Source organism: Mauremys mutica, chromosome 12, assembly GCF_020497125.1.
Source record: "Mauremys mutica isolate MM-2020 ecotype Southern chromosome 12, ASM2049712v1, whole genome shotgun sequence".
Lineage (NCBI taxonomy): Eukaryota > Metazoa > Chordata > Testudines > Geoemydidae > Mauremys > Mauremys mutica.
The window spans coordinates 76199449-76212156 of record NC_059083.1 but is presented as its reverse complement, the minus strand read 5'-3'; the positions used below and the strand labels follow the sequence as shown (position 1 = coordinate 76212156).

The 12708-nt window shown below is 43.6% G+C and overlaps 1 protein-coding gene across 5 annotated transcripts in view; it reads right to left on the bottom strand.

Annotated features, from left to right (window-relative positions):
- Positions 1–1777, bottom strand: part of CEP112 (centrosomal protein 112) — a 271084-nt gene extending 269307 nt beyond the window's left edge. For 2 of the 5 annotated variants that reach the window (XM_044984032.1, XM_044984034.1), the window contains exon 1: positions 1445–1772. The gene's annotated coding sequence lies outside the window, so the exon portion shown is untranslated. Of the gene's footprint in view, positions 1–1444 lie in introns of all 5 variants that reach the window. The other 3 variants (XM_044984035.1, XM_044984036.1, XM_044984033.1) reach the window with 3 other exon arrangements.
- Between the last annotated feature and the right edge of the window lie 10931 nt (positions 1778–12708).

The window sequence follows — 12708 nt, the reverse complement described above, 5'->3', positions numbered from 1 at the left end:
TGGAGATGGATGGCAGGAGAGAGATCACTTGATCATAACTGTTAGGTTCACTCCCTCTTGGGTACCTGGCATTGGCCACTGTCAGTAGACAGGATACTGGGCTGGATGGACCTTTGGTCTGACCCAGTACGGCCATTCTTATGTTCTTATGTACTAGGGGCTTAGGAGAGAACCATACAAATATCTTTCCTCCAAATTATCTATCCCATGATTTATACATTCATTACTTTCCATTCAGGAGATTGCATTTTACATCGTCTCTATATATTTTAGGCCGCAGTTAGCATGATCATTGCTAAATGTAGGTGTTTGTAGGATTGAGGCCTATGTACATACTTAACATGAGACACACCAAGTCCCACTAGCCTTTGGGTCCATTGACAGTGAATAAACTTAAGTACGTGCACAGATGTCTTTGGAGGATCAGGGTTTTATAATCCAATGCACTATTTACCTGTTTACATCTTCAACTGAGCGGGAAAGTCTCCTCCCTCACATACTATCTCCCGGCTCCAACATTCAATAACATTCCATATCAAGAGGAAAATGTATTTTTCCTCCCTCTTCTTTACCTTCAACTATTTTTATGCAATGTATACTATCATGTAACATTCTAATCTGGTATTCCATCTGTGCTGAACTGAAATTTGTAAATGCATATACTAATGTTGGTATTTGTATTAAACTGAACTGAAATTTGGAAATGCAGTGAGCCAAGGGTTCCTGTTATCATTAATTTCTATCTAAATTTTAAAATAGCAAGATTATGCTAATTACAATGCTTTACAAGTAGTCTAGGGCTTGCTGTTCCCACTAGAAATTACACAAATAAATCATTATATATAAACACCCATCGGTGATATACGAGACCCTTTGCATTACTCAACATTCAATAATTTTCTATCCAAGGGTAGGTTGCTCCCACTTCCTCATCTATATGTTCTGTCATTTAAGTATCGTTATACTAAATATATTACAATGCTGCACTATTTGCCTCATACTAAACAGGTTCCCAACCCTTGTTAGCAGTTGGACAGATATATCACTATACCTATGTTACTCAGCCCATCAACTTTTCAGCCACTGGCACAGGTTTCCTTTGCTATCTCTTCCATAGATCACTTAAGCAATGTGACATCTTCTAGTCACCTGTTCCCACCTTCCTGCCCGCTGCTAAGCATTTTGCAAATAAGCCGCCATGCCCAACCGTGGAAGGTGGCCGCAAGGAAAGGAGCGATGCTATTTCTCCCCTTCTCCTCTCCGATTTATTTTTTCTACAGTTTGCATCAGGTACCATGATGACATGTGATTTCCCCCCACGATTTCGAGCACTTCAACCACCTTCGCACCCCGCTGCTGGGATTTCGCACGTGGGGGAAGGCGATTTCCCTCCATCACGCCCCTCAATCCGGCTGCTGGGCCGTGACCACGCAGCGCCATTTACCTCGCGGTCCACGACGTCGAGGCTTGGGCACGGGGCTCCCACGGCTGGCACAGCACCCAACGGGGGAGCTTTGGGGGCTGCTGCAGCAGGAGGGGAAGGGGAGCACAAGGCCTGTTCTGGGGGGTCCCTATGCTGGTCTGGGGGGGTCTCAGGCTGGAGGGGCCCCTGCTCAGTACCCCCCGGTCAGTGGGGACGGAGCGTCCCTCTCCCAGGCGCTGCTAGGCCTGGCACCCCCCTGCCCCGGAGAGGCCGAGGCCGCTGCCAGCCTAGGAACCCGGCTAAGCAGCCAACGGTTCAAACCAACCCCGCCCCGCCGCTCCCGGCGGCCCTGAGCGACAGGGCCCCGGCTTCCGTTTCCGTAGGCCGGGCTAGGCCGCGGGGGTTGCCATAGCGGCGACGCTGCCGGAGCCAGCAAGGCCCCGGCTCTGCCCCGACCGCGCTGGGCTCTGCGAGGGGGGCTGGGGGGTTTGCAGGAGGACGTGGCCCGGGCCGGGGGGGGAAGGGACGTTACTGGGGGGAGCGCGGCTGTGTTGGGGGGGGCAGGTGGTTTCCGGACATGCCGGGGCCGGGGAGCTCGGGGTGGGGGGCGCTGGGAGGGGGGCCGGGTGGTTTGCGGGGCCGGGTGGGGGTGGGACGGTTCATAGCCCTGGTACCGCTGGGCTTGCTGCAGCCGTTCTGAATGTAGAACACATTGCTTCAGCTCTGGCACCTCTTTTCTTATAAATTAAGCACTGGGTGGGGCGCTGTGATGGTGGGGGATGGATGGGGTGAGGGGCTGCGTCGGGGTGGGGCAGGGGTGGGGTGAGGGGCTGTGTCGGGGGCTGTTGGGGTGGAGGAGGGATGGGGTGAGGGACTGCGTCGGGGTGGGGCAGGGGTGGGGTGAGGGCTGTGTCGGGGGCTGTTGGGGTGGGGTGAGGGGCTGAGTCGGGGGCTGTGGGGGTGGAGGAGGGATGGGGTGAGGGGCTGCGTCGGGGTGGGGCAGAGGTGGGGTGAGGGGCTGTGTCGGGGGCTGTTGGGGTGGAGGAGGGATGGGGTGAGGGACTGCGTCGGGGTGGGGTGAGGGGCTGTGTCAGGGGCTGTTGGGGTGGGGTGAGGGGCTGTGTCGGGGTGGGGGAGGGATGGGATGAGGGGCTGTGTCGGGGTGGGGGAGGGATGGGGTGAGGGGCTGTGTCGGGGGCTGTTGCGGTGGGGGAGGGATGGGGTGAGGGGCTGTGTCGGGGGCTGTTGGGGTGGGGGAGGGATGGGGTGAGGGGCTGCGTCGGGGTGGGGCAGGGGTGGGGTGAGGGGCTGTGTCGGGGGCTGTTGGGGTGGGGTGGGGGGCGGTGTCGGGGTAGGGCAGGGGTGGGTGAGGGGCTGTGTCGGGGGCTGTTGGGGTGGGGTGAGGGGCTGTGTCGGGGGCTGTTGGGGTGGAGGAGGGATGGGGTGAGGGGCTGCGTCGGGGTGGGGCAGAGGTGGGGTGAGGGGCTGTGTCGGGGGCTGTTGGGGTGGAGGAGGGATGGGGTGAGGGACTGCGTCGGGGTGGGGCAGGGGTGGGGTGAGGGGCTGTGTCAGGGGCTGTTGGGGTGGGGTGAGGGGCTGTGTCGGGGGCTGTTGGGATGGGGTGAGGGGCTGTGTCGGGGTGGGGGGGGGATGGGATGAGGGGCTGTGTCGGGGGCTTTTGGGGTGGGGGAGGGATGGGGTGAGGGGCTATGTCAGGGCTATTGGGGTGCAGGAGAGATGGGATGAGGGGTTGGGGAGGAGGCTGTGGTGGGGCTGTGTCAGGTTGAGGGATGGATGGGGTGAGGGGTTGTGTCAGGACTGTTGGGGTGAGGGAAGAATGGGGAGGAGGCTTTGGTGGGGGAGGGATGAAGTGGGGAGGCTCTGTAAGGGAGGGGGATTGTGGTGTAGAAGGGGTGGTTTGTGGGGCTCTGCCAAGGTGTGGCACTGGGTCAGGGCAGCGGGGGCTGTTTAGGGAGTTATCTTGAAGTCCGTGTTTTGTGTGGCCCCAAAGAAGGAGTTTGGGGGGTAAAGTGTGGCATTGCTAGGCAGGGAGCTCTATGAAAGAGTTTAATTGAAGGGTGCTTTGGGAGAATTATTTCATTTTGATTTATGTTGGGATTTGTGCACAAAATGCATCTTTTAGGCTTTATGTGTCTGAATAAATCTTTAAGATGATGTAAATAATACATTGTTTAGACACAATTACAATGGCATACCAAACACATGTACTATTTTGAGGGGGCCTTGTTTGTAGTGAACCTGTTTTGTGTGTGTGAATGCCTGGGGGGAGCTTTGAGTGGGTTTTGTTGTTTTTTCACTACTTTCATTCTGCCACATATATGTACTATAGTTTCATCTAAGGCAGGGGTAGCCAACCTGTGGTTCCAGAGCCACGTGCGGCTCTTCAGAAGTTAATATGCGGCTCCTTGGATAGGCACCGACTCTGGGGCTGGAGCTACAGGTGCCAACTTTCCAATGTGCCAGGGGGAGCTCACTACTCAACTTCTGGCTCTGCCACAGGCCCTGCTGCCACTCCACCCCTTCCCGCCCCCTCCCCTAAGCCTACAATGCCCTTGCTCCTTCCCATGAAACAGCTGCTCAGGAGGTGTGGGGAGGGAGGGGGAGGTGCTGATCGGTGGGGCTGCAGGTGGGTGGGAGGCACTGGGAGCAGGGTGGGGGAGCTGATGGGGGCTGCTGATGTATTACTGTGGCTCTTTGGCAATGTACATTGTTAAACGCTGGCTCCTTCTCAGGCTCAGGATGGCCACCCCTGATTTAAGGTTTTGCTGAGTGCAGATACAGGTCTCCTCAAGTAGCTCCATATAAAACCCCACTCCTATAAACATGCACAAGACTAATCTAATTTTAGTCAGTGAAACTACTAACTTGATTAAAGTTTTGTACATGTGCAACCATTTGTCAGAATCCACATATTGTATTTGAGGATTCCTGAGCAGTGTGAGGAATTAGTTTAAAGACTTGAAAAATTATTTACATGCTTACTTTATTTTTTGAGTATTGTTGTGGGGGCTTGACTAGAATCTTCCATAGGTCAGGTGAATCCTGTCTCAGCCATCCTTAAGAAATGTTGCAAAACCTTCTTTGATGAAGGTTTTCTATCAAAAGTGACATTCATAATACAAACACCTTCTTCTATTCCCAACTCCGTAGCAACCCATTCTCTCCCTGAAACAACAAATAATAATTTAAAAAAAAGCAAAAACGTGCAGAGCAGAATTTTGACGGCAGAAAGGAAGAAATGCCAGAGACTCCAGCCTCCAGAAAGTCCAGTAAGGTCTTCACTACTATGACTGATTTTATATGACAGGTACTCATACTATGGTGATGGGCAGAAGACTGAAACCTTATGGCTTGGTCTACACTACAGACTTACGTTGGTATAACTATATTGTTCAGGTTTATGGATAATCCACCCCCCGGAGAGGTTGGTATAACTGCATCAAACCCCCAGCATAGAGAGCACTGTGTCAAGAGGAGGTTTTCTTCCATCGATATAGCTACCCTGTCTTGGCAGGTGGAGTACTTACGCTTACGCTGACAGGAGAAGCTGTCCTGTCTGCGTAGGTAGTGTCTTCACTAAGCGCTGCAGCACTCTATATGTAGACAAGCGCAAAGATAGATAGATAAAAGGACAGAGAGAAGTTGTAGACTGCAGAGTGAATTGGTGGATGACATGTGGGGTTTTGTTTTTTGTTTGTTTTATTGAGCAATATCTTGATAACAATAATGGGGGGAAATGAAGGTCAACAAAAAATAGATCTGGCTTTTGGCAATAATGAACAATATTTTTAGCAATTCTCCGTTAAATGTCAACATGTGCATCTGAAATGGTGCTGAACATTGTTTAATTGCAAGTATTGACTAGAACAAACAAGCTTCTTATATGCTGTTGAATACAGTTGGTTCTGGTCAACCCTTCCAGTTAAACTGCATTCATATATTTGAGTTTTGAGTTAGCTGTAGAGTTCAGCCCCCCTTTTTAGTTAACTTAAATGGTGTGTGTATGACTTGAGATCCTAAATGTGAAAGAGAGCATAAATTAGCAAGCCTTATTATTTTGTTTCTATTTTTCTTCCAAAAATCCCCCCCTTCGGCCTTACCTTACACAAAGCATCTAAAATAGCTTTTGTCTAGAGTGAGTAATCTCTTTCAGATCATGACTAATCCTGATCCATGTGCACCAATACAGCAAAGAAGAATTTCTTAAAATACTGTAGCAAATTGTTCTCTTTGATTTCTCAGTTAATCTTCAGAGAAAATAGTTCTGGATTAAGGTTAATTCAAAGATAGCTGTGGCAACTACTAGTTACCTTGATAGATTGCCTGTAATGCCTTAGAAAATTGCATTCACATGTTTGCATAGTGCAGTGCAAAAAACACTGATGGAGTTCATCAACCCAGGCTTCATCTCTTGGTGCAGTCTCATGAGCAGATACAAAAGACTTATACTCTTTAATCAAAAAAAATTTAAATTCAGACTTTAATGTAATTATGACAATAAGTAATATTTTTATATTTTAAAATAGTGGACTTGTACTCTACAAAATGTAGAGACTTTCATCTCTAAATCATCTGTTCAAAGCCCAGGTTTGTAATTGCAGTATATGAAATTGGTTGGTCCAAGTCAATCCAATTCTTAGGTGACAATAGCAATAAGAATCCTTGTTGGCAGTCTCAGGAGAAAAGCCAAGGGCTCAATAGACCTAATGATGACAAACCTGTTACACTAGAGTTCTTCCAGGACAGGGTTGAAGCACACTGACACAGGAGCATGGGGAAGCTTGCACTGCCATTGATAATACTGTACCAGTTTTGTTGACAAATTAAGACCTTAAAGCTCCCGTCAAGCAAGCTGACTTGTTTGCAAACAAGCTACCTGCATTTGGCTTTTACATATGGGCCACATTCTACTCGTATTTTGCCCACTACTGAGCATCTTGAAATACAGAATGTGCTAGTAGTCTGAGGGACGAATGTAAACATGTGGATGTGTATCTTTTAGAGGGTCACTTAGAAGATTCATGGAGGGAGCAGGACCAGTAATGAATCTACCAGTCCTGTCCAGGAGTTATGTTCTGAGAGAACAGATCGACTTTGTTAGTCACTGTTCAGTGTTTGTTTAACAAGGTTGAGTGATGGAGGTCATCAAAAAGGGAAAGAGTCTTCTCTAGGGGAGAGTGTATGCAATGATTTCACAATTACATAACTTCTATCCAAGAGAAAAACGTTCATACAGCTACCACAGCGGTCTCCTGCAGAATTTACTGTTCTGAACAAGTTAGTTGATATGTGTTGATGTGTGCTGGCCCTCCAGAGGAAATAATTCTAGAAGTACAGTTGTAGAATACATAAAAATCCCCAAAGTAAATACAGAACCAAATCACAATTTGAATTGTAAAAATGCATTCATTTACATAAAATGCAGTTCAGTGTGTTTTCATCTAATTTTACCAGGCTGTCTTATCTTTGTAATGGTGTCAGCAGGTTGCCACAAATAACATAAGCACAGCTTAAGGCATTCTTTTAGTTGTCTATAAAGAAAATGGCAGGCTTCACTCACTCATTCCAGGCTTCTTGGAAACATCTTCTAGTTGCACTACATTTTTTTTTTAAGTCTTCTGTGCAAACCTTTCATGTCTGAAATGTTGTGACTCACAAAACATTTCACCACTTCAAAGACTTATCAGGTCACATTATTTTTCTCTTTGAGGAGAATGGATAATAAATACAAAAACATGAATATAACTCTTAAGGACAATCCTTATACATACTCCGCTACAGTGGTTTTCAACCTGTGGTCCAAGGACCCCTGGGTGTCTCCAGACTATACATCTGCACCTCCATTCTAAATTTTTATGGGTCCACAAATGAGAAAGGGTTTAAAATCTCTGCTGTAATATATCATCTTGAGAGCAGGAAGGGAGGCAGGTGATGTGATCAGGATTCCCACGCTGAAGGGGTAAGTAGAATTCAGGAAACTGAAACTTTTATTAACAGTGCTTAGAAAAAACATTATGACCCAGGAGGCAAATGAGTGCTGCTGATGTGTAAAGTACAAAGAAATTGGGGGGAAACAAAGTAGTGTTTCATGGCATCAAATGGCAGCCCAGCAAACTTGTCTCTAACCATATTCCAACTCTGCAACATTTTGCTGCAGAAAAGTTTATATTAAACTGTCAGCATCTGGGCTAAAGCTCTTTTTCAAGTCTTGTCTACAAAACATTCAGACCAGATTTTCAAATCAGATGGGTGCTTGCCAAATGACATAGATGCCAAATTAAGATGATTTTGAATATTTTGTCCTGTGACTCTAGAAGCAGTCTAAGATGGTGTAATATTACATACACGCACAAACAAACTGTTATAGTTATGGAAGGTTGAATAATATTATTTTATGATAGCTGCCCTATTTCTTATAAAGGAAGACAGGAACATGTAATCACAAATCACAATAAGAAATGTATCTGATGTATAACATTGAGTGGTAAAAGTTTATAAAAAATTCATGTCCTTCTGATGTATAAAGGGTTTTTTTTAAAACTAGAGTTCTGTAGGTTGGCTATAATGTATTTTTTAATATTAAAAGATAATCTAGTATGATGTTAGTTGGGTTTATAAAACTTTACTGGTCTATAAAGTTCTAGAATAATTTAGTTGCTGAGTGTTTCTTTTTCACAGGCACAGAAGACATTTCTTGTTATTCTTCAAAGGAAATCACATGGTTCAGCACAGTTAACTGCACATATACCACCAATATTATCTACCATATTTAGTATGATGAAATTCTAATTATTTTCTCTGGATGGGAACATAGGAATCATTGTATTGGATCAAACCCATGATCCATATAGTCCAGTGTCTTCTCTCCAACCTTGACCAGCCTCAGAAACCTCAGAGGAAGGTGCAAGAAATATTACAGTAGTTGAATTTGGGGTCATCTGTCCCTTCCCCATGAAAGTCTTATTCTACTCCCTAATTGTTAGTGTCTTAAATATCTTTCTAAATTTTTTTATTAATAAGTTTTATAACTAGATATTCCCATTACATGTTCTGGGTGCATATAGATGCATCTGTAGTTGTGAATTTGGCAAATTCTAAATTTGCCACAAAAACAGATCACAAAACAACCCTTGAATATATTCTGTAGGTAAATTTGTAGTAAAACAATTATCATGGTCCTCAGAAGAGCTGTTTTTTCTCCTGTTTGGATAGTCAATGCCTAGTTTAGTATAGATCAGATAAATTTCTAAACATACCTATGTAAGCTGGTGGAAGGAAAAATAAAAGTCCCAAGTACAGGTCACTTCACACTCCTTTCTTCAGGGATTGCTTTATTTTCAAAAACAAAATTCAAACCAAAACAAATGTTTCAAGCTACCAAGTTAATAACTCCCTGAGGATTTTCCAGCTTCAGCCAAGTGGGAGAAGCTAAGACATACTCTTTCCCTGTGATAGCCTTCTTCGGAACAGTTTCTCTTTTTCATTTATAACCCCAGCAAGATGTGATAGGCAGGAAACCGGTAACCCCTGATATGCCAGAGCACCTTTACACATGTCACAGCTTCTCTTTCCATAACTCATATGAAGTACAAAGAAAATTGAATGTACCATTTTCACAGAGTATAGTGTGTTCAGAGTACAGTTTCTTTATTTTCTAACTAAGCTTTTCTCTCTTATAATATCCACTGGTTTATAATACATCTGCATATTGTAATTATGATGTTTCTTTACAAATAAGAGCCGTGTCAATTTCTGTTGTTTGTAGTTTGGGCATTAGAACTTATCTTCACTGTTTGTTATCCACTGAGAATTATACAATTTCTGGAAAAAAATTATACAAAATTCTTATTTTAAAAGTTTCCATTTACCTGTAGCTGAAACTTTATTCACAGCTCCAGTATTTCTTTTGTGCTCCTTGCTCACAATATGCAACCTAGTCCATCCTCCCTTTCTCAGAAATAATTGAAATGCATAGGGGTTTTGTCCTCAAAAAAAATATCATCAGTTGTTTGTAAATTTGGGATTGGAATGTGGTATAAATAATTTTAGCAAACAACTAAATTGTAGTAAGACTTATAAAGAGATTTTTCAACTAGGAATTTAGTTACCTAAATGTTCTGTGGATAAGGTGAAATAGACTATATGTCCAGTAATTATGACATCTTATTTGGGCAACTTAGTTTTAAATTGTCAGGTAGTTTAGGACGTTCTCACATCTAATTATATATATTCTCTTCTGAAAGGTTGAGAAATGAATGGATCAAAGTGGAAATGTGTGAAAGCTAACGTTCAAGTAATGTGATACTAGTGCTATAATCAGCACTGTTGCTAATGTATTGGACTATCAGAGCATATTCTGCTGTGGTGTACGAAAGTGCAGTTCCTTTGAGTTCAGTGAAGTTCTGTCCTATTACAACAAGGCAGAATTTGCTCATAGATGCACGTAACAGGAGATAGGATATGTTGTAATAATTGGGGCCTGACAGGCCTGTTGCAATTGAGTTCAGCTGGGGGAAGTATATGAAAGTATAAAATGTTCCAGTCACTGGTAACAAATGTGAATGGGAAAAGGTACAGAAGGGAGATAGAAAGACTGGGTTCGTCTAAACAAAAAGGCCTCCCAGGACTGTGTTGAGATCATGTCACTAAGCAGAACGAGTGTGGGATGGGAATCAATGGATCAAAATTGGTGTATTGGAAATTAGGCCTAATTAGTAGGCAAAATAATGAGGGGATGACCTATTGAGCCCATCACTCTCTTTGTGTCAGAAACAAAAACTTTGGAGGAGAATCAAGCTGGCAGGCTGTGAGACAGGTGAACCAGAAGGAGAGCTTTACCACCATGGCTGACACGCTCACTGTCCCCTGGCATTCCTGGATCCACCATAACACCACTGGTCCTTCATTGTCCTGATCCTGAGTGATAACTTGTGTGGAATGAGTCAGACAGAAGAACCCAGATGACATCACCAGCTCCAGCTAAATGCCAAAGATCAACTGGGATGAGAGACTTGGTTCCCCACTTCTCTTCCTTCTCTCTCCTTTTGCCCTCTGTTTTGCAAGGGTCTGGTTTAGCCAGTCAAGACTGCATCTTTTGCAACACTGCTGTGAGCCTTAGACATCTTGATGCTGCCAGGAGTTGGAGTGGTTGATAAAACCACAAACTGTAACCATGTTTCTCTAGCAGCAGGGTTGCAAGTAAGAACAGCACAAGAGACAAGCTGAATTTTCTATCTTTGCTGGCCTTTTTTCTTCCCTTTTTTGTGTTTTTCTCATCTTCTAGGAAATGGGTTTAGTCTTGAACAACAGCAGCAGCACCTCAACTAACCTTTTCTCTTTCCCCCTAAAAGGGCTGTTACAACCCTCTTTAATAACATCTAAAAGACAGTAAAGCAGGCTTTTTCTTTATTAAAAAAAAACACCTACAGCTAAAGGAAAAGGGAATAAGGACTTACTTAAAATAAGTCTTACTTCATGCTTTATATTTCAAATGTTTTGACTGTTTTTCCTTTTTTCTATATCTTTAATAAAAGCTTATAAATGGTTTTTAATAGCCCTGAAACAAAGTGGGCCAAGGTCTCTGTGCTCAAAATCCTGAACCATGTTTAACTGTTGAGTGTTGTACAGTAACAGGGTTGTGTTAACACATTGGGTTCTCTGGACCTATTTATTCCATGAAAATTAACACAACAGATATATGACCTCACACAGTGATGCAGAGTTCTTCTGTCAATCCACCTGTTGGCAAGAGTTGCAGACTTGCATAAAACAGCAAAGTAAATCCCCTGACGTTGCAGGGAAGGCACAGCTTGTTAATTCCACCAGGATATAAGAGATAGGCATGAGGTTTTGGTCAGAGGGATCTAGAGAAAGACAGGGTTTTGCAGGAAAGCCTAGAAACAGCTAGGGCTACAGAGAAAGCTTAGGCCAGGGTTTATGGTCTGGTGATTTTGTTTGAGCTAGTAGTCCAGTCAATCCCAATAAGAGATTCACTGTCACCTTATGTAGTATGCATAACCTTTGTTTGGAGGAGAATGGAAACACCCAGCTCTTACTTGCAGTGCCATAGTCTGACTGTACCATGTTATGCAAAAGGATTTTGAGTCACATGCTACCCTTAATAAATTCCTTCTGACAGCTCAATAAGAAATTAATTCTCATGTCTACCACTTGAAATAGGGATAGAAAAAAATAGACTTTACTTGGATTGGTCTGTCCACCTACTCAGTTACAAATACATCTGTTCCCTGCTAAAAGTGGTCAGAACTGCTCTCCTATGTTGCTGTTATTCTAATAATACTCTATATTTCTTTCACAGACTGAGACTTATTGTAGGTAATTAACAGTGGTGCACACAGCGATGTTTTCCAGTTGCTTAAAATACTTTGCTGCCACTTTCATCTGTATAGTGTTGAAAATGTTTGTATTAAAAATTAATAGGCCTATACAAGGAAGATGTAGTTACAAGAACAGTCTTCCCACTCCCTGCATATCATTGCCCAATTTGCATGGGCCCACTTGATATTTCACCCATGGGGTTTTCCCATTGTCTTAATAGGAGCTGGCACAGACCTTAGATGTGCTCAGAATAATGTATTTAAAAATTTATTTCTAGTGCACATCATAAATTACATAAAGCAGTCCCGTTTGTAATTAAAAATACCATCCTTTCCTCTTTAAGTCTTAAAAGTTTAACAATACAGGAAGAATGACATTTCCGCTGCACAAACCAGGTGTTATGAGAGTTTGGTGCCCAGATATATGTAGGTGTGTGTGTGTGAGCGCACACACACTTACTTTCCTTATTTGCTGGTACATATCTGAGAGATAAATGAATACTGGCTGGGATCCTGTGTAATCAAGAGTTTCATCAGCTTAGCTACATGAAGTGTTCAATGGATTTCACCAGAACTACTATTGATCTTGTTACTGCCCTGCACTGCATCATAAACTGGATGGAGTATATAGTCTACTAAAAAACCTGGTTAGAGACCAGAAATCATAATCTTTACTCAACTTGTTTATGTAAGAATTTTTTAAGGGAAACATTGTGTAATTAGTTACAGTGTTAAAAATTAACTATTGCATAAAACAGAATCAATAAGATAAATCAGTGTAAATAGAATATTTGTTTCAGGTATATTTGGAATCACATGTACAAGCTAAATGGTTTTCTAATTTTTAATGTTGGGATTTTCAGAAGAGCTTAAGAAAGCAATGCACCCAAATCCTGTAGAAATTTGGGAACTCCTTTTAGGTTCTTT